This window comes from Ascaphus truei, chromosome 5 (assembly GCF_040206685.1).
Source record: "Ascaphus truei isolate aAscTru1 chromosome 5, aAscTru1.hap1, whole genome shotgun sequence".
In the NCBI taxonomy this organism is placed as follows: domain Eukaryota; kingdom Metazoa; phylum Chordata; class Amphibia; order Anura; family Ascaphidae; genus Ascaphus; species Ascaphus truei.
The window spans coordinates 172,821,908-172,840,662 of record NC_134487.1 but is presented as its reverse complement, the minus strand read 5'-3'; the positions used below and the strand labels follow the sequence as shown (position 1 = coordinate 172,840,662).

The window sequence follows — 18,755 nt, the reverse complement described above, 5'->3', positions numbered from 1 at the left end:
ACGTCTTTGCCTTGCGGACAAGCAAATACATTTTCACACACGTTGTTTGCAAGTATCTTAAAACATTCAAAGAAACATTAGCAAAATTATCTGTGTACTTCTTTTAACACCTAAATTGTTTGCCCACAATAGAGAATGGGATGTGCTTAATATTATTGAGATCTCTGCTATACCATTGAGCTTGCACAATAGACTTTATGGGATCTCCCTCTTCCACAGCAGCAGCAGCAGCCCCTACACACTTCGATGGGACCAAGGGGCAGTAACATTACCACTAGACCACCCCATCTCCAATGTGCTACAACTCAATGGTTAAACTACAGATAAAAGTATTTTGTTTTAAACAAAGTAAAAAAAAAATGCATCTAAAAGGCAAGCATTTAAGAACAAGAAAAGACAAATACTAAGAAAATCATTAGGTTCCTGAGGCAAAGTGTTCACCGACTGACTGTGATTATCTCGTGTCTTTTCTGTCTGACCTGAATTTGCAGTTTTTCACTCGGATGACTAAATTTAGAGCGATTCCATATGTTGATGGTGTGGAAGTGATGAGACTCGGAATGGAGGTGTTAATGATTCCATCAGGTGCCTTATTGAGCTGTGTACGTCAGATTGCTGCCTGGCTTTGTTCAACGTTGCCCTCATCATGTTGGCTATAAAAATCATTGTCACATTTTTATATGCTGCCAGCAACATGAGTAGCTTTAAACATGACAATAAATAAAAAAAAGATGGCGCTCAAACACAATCAGTCGAAAAAAGAATTGTGACTAAGGCGCTAAAGTATAAAAAACTACTTAGTGATAATACAAACAGTGATAAATAATCTTTAAGTAAAGGTAGGCTGCCTAGTACCTACTGTCTAGTACAAACAGAATATGACATGAAACAAAAAGAAAAACCTGGCGCCAAATGTTCAAAATGGTAAGTCCTGTGATCCTCAGAAAATCTGCACGAGTGCTTGACAGGCCATGAAACGAGAGAAAAGAAAACAAACACAAATCATAGCGTACAACTGCTGGGTTACACAGTCTACACTATACAACACATGAACAATAAGACTCCTAGTGAACAAACTAAAAATAAAATGTATTATAAAATGAACTCTGTCATAAAAGACAGCAATGAGACAGTGGAGAGCAGCTGGTCATCCGGTGGTGGTAAAAATCAAAACCCTACTTACGACAAGCAAGGTGATAACAAGCGGTGTAATAACAGTGTCCTCTCGGCGACAGGGAAATGTCCTGGCAGAGTATACACTCTGCTCCGCCGGTACTCTCGCCCCAAATCCCTTCTGGTGTGCACAGGACCGTGTCAGTGGTGGAAGCAGTCTCTCCGGGGTTCTCACGCCAACAACACATGCTGCTGGTTCCCCTTTCTTCCTTCTCCTATCCTCCTGGCAACTGACGCGCGTCCGCGCGCGAGTGTACCCGTGCTTTTAAAGGGATAACATAACATAACAGCTCAAACACAATCGTTATTTAAGCCTAAACCGTTTTAGCGCTGCAGGGGCTGGCAACTGTTGCAAAGGGTGTGCAATTGTATGTAAACTACACTGGACAACAATGGGAGGAGCACAACATTTGAAGAGGTGTCACATAATTGTACCTGACAAAGGGATAATTACCCGAAACATTGTTCTTCTCCTCACATCATCAGCAAACACAGAATGGGTAGAGGCACTTGCATAAGCTAGTATGGTTGTTCGGAGCAGGCTGCAGACGCTCTGAGCAAATGCAGTTACTTACAAAAACTACTATTGAGAAATGAAAGGGTGTCTATGTCACGCTCAGGAACAATGAAAATCTTGTAGTCAAAGCGACAGTCTGAAACTTTTAATGCACAATGTTTCGGGGGAGAAAAAAACCTTTGGCCGGGTTTACATCTGACAAAGGGGGTTTTTTTGGCAGCGAAACCTTGTGCATTTCTTCTCTGTGTACCACCTTTTCCCCCACTCTAAGTGAGATCATGGTGTATTCTGGTGCTGGTGCATACAGTATCTGTTAGTTAGAACAGAAGGTCTGAGATCTCTGCGATGCTGTAGGGAGACATCAGGACAGGCTCTCAGTGATGGTTCTTTGGTCAGCACAGCACCTCCAGCCCAGGAGGATCCTGGTGCAGCCAGGATGAACCTCATAGGCAACTCTTCTTAGTGTTCACACTCCAGACATCACACCAGAGAGGGTATAACTGGAGTTTATTAGGTTCAGTACATCATTAAAGGTTCAGTACATCATTGAAGGCAATACCCCGGGCTTGAGGCCCTGAGCACTCCTCCTCAGCATACCTTACCCCCTAACAGGGCAAGGCCTCAGCCCACTCCTGTCCAGGAGAGACTTACTGCTGCGTCCTCATAGCAGGGAGGGCAGCACAGAACTAACTCCCAGAACCCTTATTATAACCTCTAGTGGGAAACCCCTCCTTCCCAGGGGAGTGGCTTGTAAGCCGGTCTCCTATCAGTCATAGCCCCCCCTTGTAATACCAGGTTCCTCCTGAACTTTATTAGGTAACACACATATAACATATAACAATACAACCAGGCCCTGCAGGGTTTGTTCCCAACACTGCCCACTCTTACTGGGACTTACAGTGCTAGAGGGGCCAGAGAATTAGTAGCCCAAGGGACCTGGCTACATCTGCATGAACATTTTCAGAATGCCATTTTGACGATTTTCATTGTTCCTGAGTGCGTTGGAGGCACCATTTAACTTCTCACATCTACTGTATGTCGACCTGCAAATAAAGCAAGTATAAATTAATATTACCACGTTATTAGATTCTGTGCGCGATGGGGAATTTTGAATCTGTATCTGCAGTAAATCTGTACAGGCATACCCCGCATTAACGTACGCAATGGGACCGGAGCATGTATGTAAAGCGAAAATGTACTTAAAGTGAAGCCCTACCGTTTTCCCACTTATCGAGGCATGTACTGTACTGCAATTGTCATATACGTGCATAACTGATGTAAATAAGGCATTTGTAACAGGCTCTATAGTCTCTCCGCTTGTGCAAAGCTTCGGTACAGGTAGGGAGCCAGTATTGCTGTTCAGGACGTGCTGACAGGCGCATGCGTGAGCTGCCGTTTGCCTATTGAGCGAGATGTACTTACTCGCGAGTGTACTTAAAGTGAGTGTACTTAAACCGGGGTATGCCTGTAGATAGCACATATTTTGTAAAATATTTTCTTTTGCATTCTCTCTCCATGTTTTTGTGTGTAACGGTGTTTCCCCCCTCTCTGGGAGATTTCGCCATAACACAGTGTGGTGTGGTGCATACCTGCTGGCTCACAATAGATCTGAGTCTTCCGCGTTGTTGTGGAGGAGAACAGGACAGGCTTCTGAGGTAGTAACTGATTCTTTCTCATGGAAATAGCGCCTCCATCTCTTGCAGGCCCCAGGTATGGGGGGACAATCCCTGCATGAGAACTTGCTTCCCCTGCCCCTGATAGATTGTAGTCTCAGGCAGGAAGATATCTTTGAACAGGATCACTTTATTCTGTCAGTACACTCAGTTGGTACAGCATACACATCAGAGATAACTTCTTGTGACTTCACCACAGGATGTACCCTGGACCTGCACTTCAGGCCAAGGGGCCCTGAATCAGTCCTGTGGACTAATGGGCAGTTTTCAACAAACCTATACATTTGCTCGCCCCAGGCGAGTGGATTTAACCCCCGGGCGAGTAAATATTGGCCCAAGCAGCACACGTTTGGTACTAGGTGCCGAGTAGATTTTTTTGTGTGGCGAGTAGATTTTTTGGTGATTTGTCAACCACTGGTAATGGGTATAGTCTCCATCTACTCCCCTAGGGGAGGGAATACAGATTGGCAGAGCCCTGCACAATTGTTATGGGTAGACAGCCTCTCTCAAAAAGGTAGATGCACTCACTAAATTTAGCAGTGCAGCTCCTTAAGTACAAGGGAAGTAGGTACCAGGTCTGAGTCCCTGATTGGACACACACAGGCCTAGTCGCACCGCTTCCCCTGTCAATCAAGAAGCTGCTGTGAGTGGAGAAAACTCACGATAACTCCTAGCAGTCTGTTCTTACCAGGGTTTACTGCCAGGAGGGGTCAGACTGGTAGCCAAGGAAACCAGTCCTGGTTACATGTATATCAATAAATCTTCCAATCCTGATGTTGTGCAAACTTCCAGGACAGAGATACACACATTAAATGTGTAATACAGCACAGGTACTCTATTGGCTCTGACTGAACGATTGTCCTTGTTCAATCTGCATGCCGTCAATAGAAGCAGCTCGATGTATAAGCCCACATTTGCTAAACGATGCAGCAATCAGTGTTCACTTATAAAGCGCTGTTTACAACATCACAACACTTGCCATTTTCAGAAACGCCAGCACATTTTGTTTTTACATCAATATTTCTTCAAAACCTAACAAGTTGGATGTCACCACGACGTGCATGACAGGAATGAAAAAGATAAAGGCAATTTGTTGAATCTTTTGGACAGGCAATTGCTTTGTAAACTTTCTTCCTATTACCGTAAAACCTGATATCCTCAAAGTAGGATACAATAACATGGAAGACAGCCTTCTATCATGAAGCGGTTTCAGGGTGTAGGCTCGATTGGATGCGTCCAAAGCAGCCCCTGCTGCTACTTTAAAATAAGGATTTGCTTTGAAATAAATGTGTAGAAGTAAACAGGCCTGGTCCCTTCTGGATGCTGATATGCTTTGTGTTGGCAGACTGACAGATAATCTGTCAGGGATAGCCACTTCAGCTGAGCACAGTACAGTTCCCTATAACTGCACTAGAGCGCCGGGAGTCTGAGCACAATGTATTGCGAGAGGCAGAAAGAAAAATCAAACAGCACATACCATAATAAGGGCTTGCAGTGCTCTCTGTGATGCTGATAAGAGCTGAGAGGGGTTAGATCTGAATACTTGAGCCGGATCAAAGGGGGAACTTTAATCAAGGAACTTCCTATGTTGACAGGCTTACAAAAGCACAACGGAGAGAGAAAGAGAAACAGAAAAAGACTCACGTAAACCCCCCCAAGCCCACCTACTAAGTCCAGATATATGTGTGCGTACAAAACATATTTCGATTTCCTTTCTCGTCATTGTGATCATACAGAACACTACAATGTTAGCATAATCCACACGTTGCTACCTCTCAGAAATACTAATGGGTTTAAAGAAATTTTTTTTGCAGAGATCAATAAATATTGTTTGTGAATATTTCTTTTAGCAGAGATTCATATCGGCACTCTGCTCCGTGCATCACCTGACATCACTGGTCTTTTTTCTATTACATGCTGAGTGTACAGTAAGGTGAGCGAGTCAGAGGAGATGCCAGTAAACCTAAAATAAATATAATACTTAAATGAATTGAGCTTAAATCTCCATATCAAGGAGAACTTGTGAAGGTAGCTTCATAGAATATTGAGTAGCGGAGACTACGTTTCCATCTGTGAGGCATCTGATGCTTAGAATAAGTGAGACTTCCTATAGTATAATGGTTTTATTTCGTCTTACTTAATAGAGCTGTGATTATGAAGAAAGTACAGTATGTCCTAAATACCAGACAATAAGAGCCATATGTACTGTATTAAGTGGTGCTACTCCATAATACACCAGAAGGTGAGTCAAAAGGTGTCTTCCAGCTCCAGTAAGTGTCTTATGGCATAGCAATGCTTAGTCAACAAGGCCCACAATCTGCAACCTCACACTAACTCTTCTACGAAAAACGTTGTAAATGTTAAAAGTCAACTTGCGTACTATCCACTGATGTGAAAAGATGAACACAAGATGAAGATGGACTGATGCTTTAAAGCATAAGACGAGGGCCAGAGCAAAATAAGATGCTGCCTTGTCAGTTCCCAGTGATATGTACGGACCAATGCACCAGCCAATCGTATTCATTTCATCTTCAGTGGTAAAAAGTGTGCAGTGCATATACAGGATAATTCAAGGAGAACTAAACTGGTATATTGATTATAGCTGCCAACTCTTCCTGATAATTGTGGCAGTCTCCTGCCTTAACATGTCATGTCCTGTTTACAGGGAAGGGACAGGGGAGCAAGGAACATTAAAAGGAATTAATAGTTGTGCAAAGCAGAGCATATGTAAGTGAAAGCCCGGCGGAGCTCTAATGGGGGAATTTTCGTTAACTCCTTTAAACCCTGGCGGGTCCCCAGTGGTCACAGCGGTGCGCTCTATGGCGTGCGCGCCACACACCACAGCATAGCCCTCTATGGGGCAGACCCCGGTGGCTGTGTGTGTGTGGGCGCGCAAAGCGGTGTGACGCGTACACTGGCAGAGAAGACAAGAATTTTGTCTTCCCGTACTGCGACGCAATCACGTGGTCGGCACGTGGTCGGCACGCACCAGTGGAAGGTCAGATATGCCCCATCATGGCAGTGCCCACCATCATGGCCCCCGCACTCCCCTAGAGCTACCCTAAAGACCGCCGATCGCAGCTTTAAACTGTGCTTGCGCTGCCAGTACATCAGGCGCGCATGCAACAGTTAGGACTGGGGCCGTATCCTAAGGTTAAATTGTCTTCCCTGTCAGTGTACGCGTCACAGCACTTTGCGCGCCCACACAAACACAGCCACCGGGGCCTGCCCCATAGAGGACTGTGCTGTGGTGTGTGACGCAAACGCCGTAGCGCGCACCACGCAGCGGCCACTGGGGACCTGGCCTTAGGCATCGCTGGTACTAACTGCTAAAAACTAAACGAGGTTGATTAATTACGGTTGAAAATATGTCTGATGTTAATACAAGCTGTTTTGGTTGTTTCAGTGGACTGTGTCTATCCACATGCAAACCTTACTTCAGCACTGTCACCACACCCCTATGATTTGCGAAGAAAGTTTGCTTGCAATGTCCTATGTTAGAGCACAAGCCTACCCTGCTCTGACACGAATCCTAAAATAAAACCTCCAATGCCGCTGTGTGTATAATACATTCCATTTCCTCACTGTATAATCATATCACGTATGCACTATATTCAGTGCCAATTTCTCCCTCCGATAAGGTCCCATTGTATAATATAAAATAGCCTTATTGACTGCTGCCTTCTGCAAACACACTGCTAAACCAGTTGATTTATAATGAGAGACGTTTGCCAGCCAAACTGATTGGTATGTTTTTTTCCATTAGAGTAATGAGGTCATCAGCTCCTCCGAAACTGACGTGAGGCTTCATTCATAACCAACAATAGCGCTGAGGGAGCTGACAATGCCCTCGTACGAGGCAGCATAATGATGGACAAATTGACTTCTAAGCGGGAGATTCCTTTTCAATAAAATCTTCCCAGCTGTCTCCTATTCCCCACCTCCTCAAAAATCAAACACTTTTCGTGCAGAATGTATCCATGGAGGCTTAATTACCATGCAAAGATATTTGCTCTTATTAGGGGAAACTTGCCGTCTCTCTACTCACGGCGCATTCACTCTAAAGAGCCGCGGCTGTTTCAGACAGGAAAATATTGTGCTTGTAAATTGTACTTTGTAGACCAAAGCTCAACAATGCGTCTATGAATCAAAGTCTCCGCGCTGCAAAATGGGGCAAAAATGTGGAGCAATAAAACTGCACCAGATTTATCAAAGTACATAATAAAAAACTGTAGATTGATTTGACAAGTGTCCAGACAAAAAATCCCCACGGTTTATATAAAAAGGACTCCTTGAGAAAGCGCTGTGTAGCGTGAAACGCGTGGGGGGAGTTTTTCTCCCCATGTTCTCTCCCTAGTATGTTTTTTAACCAATAAATCTTTTTTTATTTTTAACCCAGTGAGTTGTTTGGTGCTTTTTTGTCTGGGCAGTTGTCCAATCAATCTACAGATTTTTATTGTGCAACTCTTCCGATTGGAGTGGCGCTTCCACAGTTGATGCAGGTTCTGGTGATTACACGCATCATCTGACCCTTGAGGAGACAGTGGTTGGATTCATAGCAGCAGCACGCCTGACCGCAACGTGACACCACGGAGGCTCTGGTATACTGGGAGTGTTTAATCAGCCCCAGAGGTGACGGTGGGCGATCCGAAGCTGCATCTCGACGAACCTGGACTAAACGGAGACAGAGGTAGGACTTCAATGTGGTTTAGGGGCTCCAGAGGTAATTAATCTCTCCTCTATTGTGCATATACCCCTACCAGTCGTCCAGTAATACCCTGTTGTTAACTCTATTAGTCCTTATCTCAATCAAGTGTATTGCCGTAATGTTACTGGATACTATAGTATACCTGCTTGTGTAACTGGTGAATATACCCAGACCACAGTACTTTATAAATTGCAACAGCAACATTATACGGGACTTTAAGAGTCTAAACATATTCCTTAGGCGGATCTTGGAGCTATAAGTGATTCATTTCGATTTACTATTGTACATAACGTTGCTTTCAATAGCATTCATTTTGTTTGATAAATCTGGTGCGGTTTTTTTTTGTAGTGCTATTGCCCTAGCCTGCCGATGGGTTACTTTAGTAAATAGACTCCACAGTGTGGCTACATGTCTTGACCTTAATGTCCAAGGGCTGTAAAAAACTGACATTTGGGGGTCCCAAACATTAGGATTCATGACAGTGAAACTACACTGAAGTCATTGAGATGGCTTCTGTAAGGCAAACTTGTGAACTTGACTTCCTATGAGTGACACTGTCATCCAGTGAGTGAGACTGCCTTTCGCTGTGGCTTCTTCAGGAATCGGAATCGGAAGAAGCCACAGCGAAACGCGTAGAATCGATCTGCTGCGGGAGGTGACTGAGCTGGGGAGAACATTGGAGCTAGGTGCTGGCACGGAGACGGACACACAAGGCAGCTTCTTCCGCCCTGACCCGAGACCTCACAGGACGTGACGCGGATTCACGTGACGTATGCGGAAGTGCTCCGCCGCTCCTGGAGATACCGGCACTCTCCTGCTACAGCTGTCCTCTCCCTCAAACGCATAGCTTATTGAAAATGTGAGTGCATCATGCATATATTTGTTCATTGCTGCTAATACATTTTTTAGACTGTACTGTACCATTGTGCGTTCTCTCTTTTCTTCTATACTACCTTGGGAGAAAAACCTGACCACTAACAAGCTTCCTGATACACTATCAAGACACCATTCTGAGGGGGTATCCATTAAAGGGCTCCTATCAGAGAGAGAAGGGTCTCTGATACGTTTATTATTGACATTGTCATTTGTGAGTACAACCATTGCAGAGACTTTATATATTCTTAGACTTCATTTGTTATACCATCTGCACTATTATATATATTCTTTCTTCCATGTTCACGAGACACACAGCGCTCCGCTCAAATTGGAAACCTACAAAAGACCTATCTGGACCTGGACAGTCCGTTAAAAGGGTGTAGAGCTGCTTTTCATTTTTGTATTTCACATCACTATTATTATTCACTTTATACTGGTGGAGGTCACTTATCATATTTTGTGATATAAATTGAAAATCACACATCACTGTCACTTGTATTATATAGACAAAATATTTTTTCACCATAGTTTAAGAAGCGCCCGGTTTTTATTTTTGTTTCTGTTCTTTCTATTGAAGCCCTTTTAGACTGGGGTTAAGGCCCTGTTACAGCCTTCCACTGAGTTATACTGCATTCATATGAATTAGACTTTCCTCCAAATAAATGAGACTGCCTTTCAAACAGTGAGACTGCCTCCCCATATAGCTACGTAGTAGATGAGGTTGAAAAACTACATATGTCAAGTTCAACCTTATGGTTGTAAACTTTCTGTGAACTTTAGGATAGCTACTTTATCCTATATTTGTATTTACCGTATATTGATCTAGACCACGGCAAACAAAAAAAAAACCCTAGTGAAACATCATCCATTGATGTCTCATAAGGGGAAAATTAAATCCCTTCCTGACGCCAAAAAATGGCAATCAGATTTCTCCCCGCATCAACATCATTCCAACTTTTTTTTAAAGATATCTATTGTATCTGCATCACAGTCTCCATGGGTAATGAATTCCATATTTTAACTGCTCTTACTGGAAAAAAACCTTTTCTCTGTTGCTGGTGAAATATTCTTTCCTCCAACTTTAAAGGATGACCCTGTGTAGTTTGTACTGCCCTTGGGATGAATATATATTTTTTAAAGTTCCTTGTATTGTCCCCAAATATATTTGTATATAGTTATCATATCCCCTCTTAAACGCCTCTTTTCCAATGTAAACAAATCTAATTTAGCTAGCCTCTCCTCATAAGTCAGATTTTCCATCCCCTTTATTAATTTGGTGGCTCTTCTCTGCACTTTCTCTAGTTTCATACTGTCTTTTTTATGGAGTGGTGCCCAAACCAGTAATCCATATTTAAGTTATAGTCTTACTAGTGCTTTATAGAGGGGCATACTTATGTTTACTTTCCTTCCATCCATTCCCTGTTTAATGCAAGATAAGATCGTATTTGTCTTTGCAGCTACCGCATCACATTGGGCACTATTGGTAAGCCTGCTGTCTACAAGCACTACGAAATCCTTCTCCATCAAGGATTACCCCAATATATCTTCATTTAATTTGTAAATTGCCTGTTTATTCTTGTTTTCCAAATGCCTAACCTTACATTTATCTTTATTAAACCTCACCTGCCATTTACCTGCCCACGTTTCCAGTCTATCCAAGTCCTTCTGGATATAAATTACATCCTACTCTGATTGATTGAGACTTTGTTCTCTATGTCCTCAAGGTCATTAATAAATGAGTTAAAAAGCAAGGGTGCCAGTATCAGTGCTTTTCGGTACTCCACTCACCACTTTACCTGGATCAGGTAACAGAGCTCCTGCAGCAGGGATAGACACTGAGAAAACACAGTGAGGGGCGCGGCATGATCTCCCGCCACTCACTGCCTGCCTTTAACTCCTCCAGCCGGCCCCTCCCCCATCCGGGGTGTTGCCGGTAACCTAGAGGGGAGGGAGGAGGCAAGAGGAAAAGGTGGGGGAGGGATGAGCCTGGACCTTGCGCTCATGCCACACTTTGCCCAGGGTTCCATGCTTTCCTCCTGTTGTAATCCTTTGTTTCATTTTTGTTAATTTGATTGTCCTTTTTCAACTTTTGTTACATTTTTTCCTACATTCCAGAATCTAAATGCCTACATCTTCCTTTCCATTTCTTCCCCAACCTATTTATTTAGCCACATTGGTTTAGACTTGTTTCTTTTATATTTATTACCGAAGGCTATACACTGGTAAGTGTGCTTTTCTAACAATGTTTTAAAGATTGCACTTTTATCTCCACATTTTCCCTGTAAAAACTTTATCCCAATGTATTACTTGTAGATTATTCCTCAGTTTATTAAAATCTGCCTTTCTAAGGTGAGTGATGCCGGGCGGAGGCGCGCTGAGGCTGAGGGAAAGCGGGTGCTTTCCCTGGCCTTAGACCGCACGCCGTCCGGGTCGTGTCGGGGGGTGGGCCAGTGACGTCACGGAGCTGGTTCGCCCTCATTGGGCGAACCAGCTCACGTGACCGGCCCTGCGCTCCCATGAGCGCGAAAATTTGACATTTTGCTAAGACGTACGCTTCCGCACGCTTGCTCAGCGCCGAACGTAAGCGCGCGCTGACCATGCCCGAGGCCTAAAATGTAAAGTCTTTGCTGAACCCAAGTAATATGTTTTTGGATCATTCATTTAAATTGAGACCATGTTATGGTAACTGTTTCCCAAATGTTTCTGGACTTTAATATTTTTTACATTGTTTGTATGACCAAATCTACTAATGCCCCTCCCCTGGTTTGCTCCTCAATAATTTGGGTCATATAATTGTCTTTTAGCACCCCAAAACCCTTTTTCTTTTAGTTGTAATGCTAATCTCATTGCCTCAGTCTATGTCTGGATAAGTAAAATCACCCATAATGCAAATATGACCCAGTTTTGATGCCTTTTTCATTTGCAAAAGTATTTTGGCTTCCTCAATCTCAAAAATATTTGGTGGTTCATAGCATATCCCTATAAACATTTTCTTTGTACTTCCACTACTATTTTCTATCCACAAGGTCTCTACATTTTCATCATTCAATTCATAAACATCTTCCCTTAGAATACAGTAGGTTTTAGATTTGGTTTAACATATAAACATATTCCACCTCCTCTTCTATTTGCTTGAACCTTCCGAAAAAAGGGGATAACCCTCTTAATTAACTGCACAGTCATGATTACCCCCCATAGATCGAGGCTCAGACTGATTTCCAAAGAATGTAAATACTTCCTCCCCAAATAAAATTAACTAGACCTTCTTGGATGTGTAAGATAAAATACGATTTCAATTGCAGAGAAATTATAACAAAAAAAATTCCAGCATATTTATATAAGCAAATCACCTCTTAGGATGCTCCAGCAGTGACAGAGTTAATCCCTTATGTCTGACAAAGTTTTGTATTGTCAGTGTCTGGCATTGTTGCCAATGTGAGAGCTAAAAGCACATTTGTTGCCTGCAACTGTCACTAGTGCCAGCACTCTTGTAACTTGACACTGTTGCTGTGTTCTGAGCTCCACTCATCAGAGAGCCTGCTGCTCAAAGCCTTCGTCAAAGAATCATTGAGAAGTCTTCTATTAGCTGCCTCTCAGTGCATTTCTGTGCATGCTCACGTAGAGCATCCGTCTCCAGGCAACCAGATGACCCCCACCGTAACAGATGGATGGATGCCCATCAGCAGCGCACAGGGAGTGAGTCTCACCCACTTGAAGGACATCTGACTAATCTGAAGTGCAAATAAACCCACTATAGCCAGTTGTAATTGAATTGGACTCAAGATCAGAGATGTATCACCCTGACCCATTCAACTTTGCGACTGTTCCTGCAATTGATTTTTTTAAAGACATACGCAAATCGGCACAAAATTTTAACAAAGGTTATTTGTTAATCAAGCAAGCTCAGAAATGGTCTTCATCTTGATGTATTTGTGCAAATATTTATGACATTTGCACAGTGTTTGCCAATCAACTATGTAATTCATAAAAATTGATGTCAGATGCTCTCCAAGTAAGATAAAATACAGATGTACTCAGGCTTACTGTCCCGGGAGCCACATTGTAAAAAGCAAAATGTGTATCTTTGGGAAAGTAAAAACTGGGGCTGCCCTGTGGGGGGGGGGGGGGAAGGGGTCTGTACTTCCATATCGGAATCGGACCCCTTACATTTAATATCTGCTGCCGGGGGAAGCCACGGTAGCGTTCCCATGGCTCTCCCCGGCAGTGCGGAGTCTACTGTACCTCCATAAGGGCTAGATCCACAAAGCTGTGTTAAATTAGGGCTTATACAGTAATGTGACATTACATAAACCGAGAACAGGCATTGAATTCCCTGTATTATCATCAGAGCTAAGTGCATGAAAAAACAGCGCCTGAAATACATCTCATTTGCTTAGACTTTGTGTTATCTTCCAATTGTATTGTATGACTTTATTTATATAGCGCCAAAAGTGTACTCAGCGCTTCACAAAGTATACAGTACAGGGAATTTTAAAAATACAATAAGTGCAGCAAAAATCAGACAATGGGAAAGGAAATCCCTGCCCCGAAGAGCTTACTGTACAATCTAAGAGGTTTGAGGGGAAACTTACAGAGACAACAGGTGAGGAAATAAGTGCTGTAGATGGGTGTGCTTGGCCACAATGGGTGGTATAAGTGACTGTGGGGCAATAGCCATGAGTGCAGACTATTGGGATGCTTGATTTGTTGGGCAAGTTTTAAGGTTAGTGAGTGTTAAATGAAAAGGTACATTTAACATCACGTTATACCAAGGAGAGGGTAGGGAAATATTGCTGGGAAATAAAGCTATGCCGTTTAAACTATGCCAAACTGAACATTGCAAAGCCATATTTCAGTGTCTGGATGGGAATAGCTCAGAGGGTTTCACTTACTGTATCTTTACACAGGATTGTTCCATTAAAATGGCTTGCTCTATCATGTACAATGAACAAATCTGAAAATGGAAAATGCCTTTTTTATTATTATTATTATTATTATTATTATGCCAGAGCTAGTGATGTGCAAATTTACCCAAATTCAGTTGGCCAATGTTTGGCTCGAACTTTTGAAAAAGTTTGAACATTCACAAAAAAGATCACTAGAACTTTTTAGCCCACAAAGTTGTGACTAGTCAAAAGAAAATTCTACATTTCAAACACAATTGTCACAAGAGAAGAATCTACAAGGGAGAGAGGGAGAGAGGGAGAGAGAGAGACAGAGACACAGAGACAGAGAGACAGACCAGGAAGAGAGACTGAGAGACAGACCAGGAAGAGAGACAGAGAGACAGACCAGGAAGGCTGCGTCCATAGAAGGACAAGCAGCGCTGAGCCGTGCGGACGCTCCGCGCTGAGCCCCTGCATCCTCAATGAGGATGCCTTGAGAGGGGGCTCACGCGAGCGTCCGCAGGCGTGCTCAGGCTTCGGAGTTTTCAGCCGAGCGCCAAGCTGTTTTCAGCGCGCCGTCAGCTGAAAACCTCCAATCAGCCTGAAGCAGCGTCAACGTCACGGCGCCGTGACGTCGGCGCCGTGACATTGACGTCAGTGCGTCGCGGGCGATTGGCCCAGCGACGTCACTGCCCCGCCTCCAACCACCTCCCCCCGGCTCCCTTCGCGCACGCTGGCTCGCCTGCAAGTCCGTGCAATCGCGCTGACTGAAGCAGGCGAGCCTCAGCATTAGCGCGCCTCCGCTCTCCCCACACCTCTATGGCCCGGGCCGAAGAGAGACAGAGAGACAGACCAGGAAGAGAGACAGAGAGACAGACCAGCAAGAGAGACAGAGAGACAGACCAGGAAGAGAGACAGAGAGACAGACCAGGAAGAGAGACAGAGAGACAGACCAGCAAGAGAGACAGAGAACTGGGAGGAAAAAAAAGAAAGAACAGGGTAGGGAAAGAGGACCAGGGGGAGAGAGAGAGATGGAGAGAGATTAAAGCTGCAGTTCAAGCTGCGTTTTTTTTTTTTTAAGTGTTGTTTTTTTACTTCAATAGTTAAATGTGTGTAATACCAATTTACCTACTGAAGATCAAAACTGCAGGTCAATCCCTTCTCCTTTGATTGATCAGTGAAGATTAGTGACATCAATAGAAGTTGGTGTCTGATAAACGCCCCCTTTTTCAGTGTGAGTGAAATGCTTATGAATATTCATGAGCACTCCACTGACATGTGCAAGAAGGAGGGCAGGGCTCACAAAGGGGTGTGCCAGGGTTTGTGACAGGACATGGAGGGGCAGTGCCTTAGCAAATGGTTGCTGTAGGAACAACATGCTTGTTAAAATAGAATACAAGAAGTGATTTATTTAAAAAAACACACATGCAGGATACTGCTTGAACTGCAGCTTTAAATAAACTAATTTGAAGATGCAGTGTATATTCACATTATTTAAATTAACTTATTTCACTTGTAACTCAGATATGTTGACAGATCTCTCTCCACTTGTTGTATAGTTTCGGGAAGCAATTAAGTCAATGTTTCTCTCACCTCCACTGCCACTTGAGTTATCACACAGAGACACCACAATAACTGACTTGATTGACAGATACCACTCTTCAAAGAGCGGGCACTTGCAGGTTGGATGTGCTTCTAATTTAGTGTCTGCTCCTGAAATGATTAAACTTGAGAAGAGATTTGATTTTCATGGCTAATAAGTAAACTTGGACATTCCCTATAGCGCTTCTGCTGCTCCTCTCACCTCTGTACTGCATTTGCAGGAAGGGCAGACACAATGAAATAGCAGAGGAGTGTTGTTAGCACTTATCTTTTCAATTACTCTGAGCATGTTCTTTTATAACCTGCCTGACTTTGCTGACACTCAGTCCTCCCACACACAATGCCAAGTCAAGGGGAGAAAGGTCAATAAGACATTCCCTAAATGAAGAGCAGTAGGGATGGCCATGTGTGTAAAATACCCTCTTTGCTGATAAGGTAACAGATTTGCACTGAATCTAAATAAACTGAAAGGAATACGTCCCGTGGGATCCACGGAAAAAGGAAGATTTTAATAGATTTCATGATAACCTCCCTCCCTATGACATGTAGGTACTCATCAGTTTTTCTGAATATCCCCCCCCCCCCAAAATAATAATAGGCCATGTACAGTGTATGTGTATATATAACTTAAAATGTGTATGGTAAACCTACCCAGCCTTGAAAATTTATTGACAGGGTGGGTCCTAAAGGGACACGAAAAGGTTCCTAGATCTAGCACTCGCTGTGGTAGAACAAATGGTAGGGTGACCATTCGTCCCGTTTTTCCCGGGACAGTCCCGGTTTTTCGTGTGCTGTACCGGTTGCCTGACTGTCCCGGGAATGTCCCTGTTTTTTGTGTTGGCGGCGGTGCGCGGGGATGGGGGCGGTGCGCGGCGGCGGGGAGGAAGAGGATGCAGAGCAGCCCGGCAAGTATTTTTTCTTACTGCCAGGGGTTGGGCTTCTGCAGAAACGTGCCGGGCCGCAGGGGATTGGATGGAGAATGCTGGGGGGCGGGGCTTTAGAAGGCCGGGCCGCAGGGGATTGGGTGGAGTATCCAGGGGGCGGGGCTTTGCCTCTCCCCGGCACTCTGGCCCTCCCTCTGGCTCCTCGGCAACCAGGCTCTCTCCCTCACACCCCCGGCTCCCCCCTCGCTCTCCCCCGGCACCACCCCAGCACCACCCTGGCTCCCCCCGGCACCACGGCTGCTCCCCCCGGCACCCCGGCTCCCCCCCTAGCTCCCCCGACAACCCGGCTCTCTCCTTCAATCCCCCGGCTCCCCCCTCACTCCCCCGGCACCCCGGCCCCCCCCTCACTCCCCTGGCACCCCGGCTCCCTCCCTCGCTCCCCCGGCAACCCGGCTCTCTCCCTCCCCCCTCAGAGCCGCTCACAGCCTGCCGCCTCCGCCGAACCCGCAGCCGCCGCAGGTAGGCATATGGGGGAGCTGGGGGGGAGAGGGAGATGCTGCAGGGGGGAGAGATGGAAGTGGGGGGGGGGAGAGGCTGCTTCTGCTGTAAACGCTGCTTGCGTGAGAGTGTGTGACAGTGTGTGTGTGTGAGTGTGACAGTGTGTGTGAGAGTGTGACAGTGTGTGTGTGAGAGAGTGTGACTGTGTGAGAGTGTGACAGTGTGTGTGTGAGAGAGAGTGTGACAGTGTGTGTGAGTGTGACCGTGTGTGAGTGTGACAGTGTGTGTGTGAGTGTGACAGAGTGTGACAGTGTGTGTGTGTGTGTGTGTGTGTGTGTGTGTGTGTGTGTGTGTGTGTGTGTGTGTGTGTGTGTGTGTGTGTGTGTGTGTCAGTGTGTGTGTGTGACAGTGTGTGTGTCAGTGTGTCAGTGTGTGTGTGTGACAGTGTGTGTGTGAGAGATTGTGACAGTGTGTGTGTGTGTGTGAGTGTGACAGTGTGTGTGTGTGTGAGAGAGTGTGACAGTGTGTGTTTGTGTGTGTGTGTGAGAGAGAGTGTGACAGTGTGTGTGTGTGTGACAGTGTGTGTGCGAGAGTGTGACGGTGTGTGCGAGAGTGTGACGGTGTGTGCGAGAGTGTGTGTGGGAGTGTGGGAGAGGAGGAGAGAGAGAGGAGAGGGGGAGAGAGAGAGGGGGGAGAGAAAGAGAGGGGGAGAGGGAGAGAGAGGAGGCAGGGGGGGAAGAGGGAGAGGGGGGGAAAGAGGGAGAGGGGGGGGAAGAGGGAGAGGGGGGAAGAGGGAGAGGAGGGGGAGAGAGAGAGGGGGAGGGAGGAGAGAGAGGGAGGGGGGAGGGAGAGAGAGGGGGGAAGGGGGGAGAGAGAGGGGGGAGGGGAGGAGAGAGGGGGGGGAAGAGAGAGAGTGGGAAGAGAGAGGGAAAGAGAGAGAGGGGGAGAGGGGAGGGGAGGAGAGAGAGAGTATGGGAGAGGGGGAGAGAGAGAGAGAGAGAGGGGGAAGGAGGAGGAGAAAAGGGGAGGGAGAGGAGAGAAGGGGGGGTGAGAGAGAGGAGGGAGAAAGAAGGGGGGGGGAGAGATCGATTGATCCGTGGGGGGGTGATGTGAGATGCAGGGGGGGGGGTGATGTGAGATGTAGGGGGGATGTTTAAACCAAAATCATTACAAAATATATACACATTGTTTATTCAAAAGTATGAGTTAATTATTATTTATTACCCCCACTTCTTTACACGTCTATTTTGTGATTTACCTGTCGAACATGTTATCCAGATAGGGGTTCCCCAAAATGTAACGAAATACTTAAAGGGTTCCTCCAAACAAAAAAGTTTGGGAATCACTGCTCTATACACACAAGCACACACTGCAGCCTCCACCTCTATACACACAAACACACACTGCAGCCCCCACCTCTATACACACAAACACCCACTGCAGGGCCTACCTCTGTATACAGAAACACACACTGCAGCCAGGGTTGCCACCTTCTATTGAAGGCTAACGCGGAGATAACATTTTTTTAGATCTATTTATTATATATTTATTTATCTTGCCTTTGGCTGTATCCTCCCCTCCAAATTCTGTCAACATGGCTGCGCGACGTCACGTAATACACATTGCCATAACAACGAGCTGCTCCGTGACGTCACGCGGCATCAAGTTGACATGATGGGATTATGGTGACGAGGCATCATGTGATGCCACATTGTCATGGCAACATGTCACTGCCTGACGTTAGTGTCTTGTTGTCATGGTAACGAGGAGGGGGGGGTGCGTGACGTGATGTACATTGTTTTATAAATAATGTTTTATAGTGTCCTGGTTTTTCATTTTGAAAATCTGGTCACCCTAACAAATGGGTAAGTAATTACACAATGGGATATAATGTCCCCAGCAAATAAATGAGGCTAACCATCAGCTGACATATATCAT

The 18,755-nt window shown here is 45.2% G+C and overlaps 1 protein-coding gene across 2 annotated transcripts in view; it reads left to right on the top strand.

The window, feature by feature from the left end:
- The window catches only part of LOC142495595 (leucine-rich repeat transmembrane neuronal protein 4-like), a 493,265-nt gene that overhangs the window by 117,457 nt on the left and 357,053 nt on the right, over window positions 1-18,755 (top strand). The window lies entirely within an intron of this gene.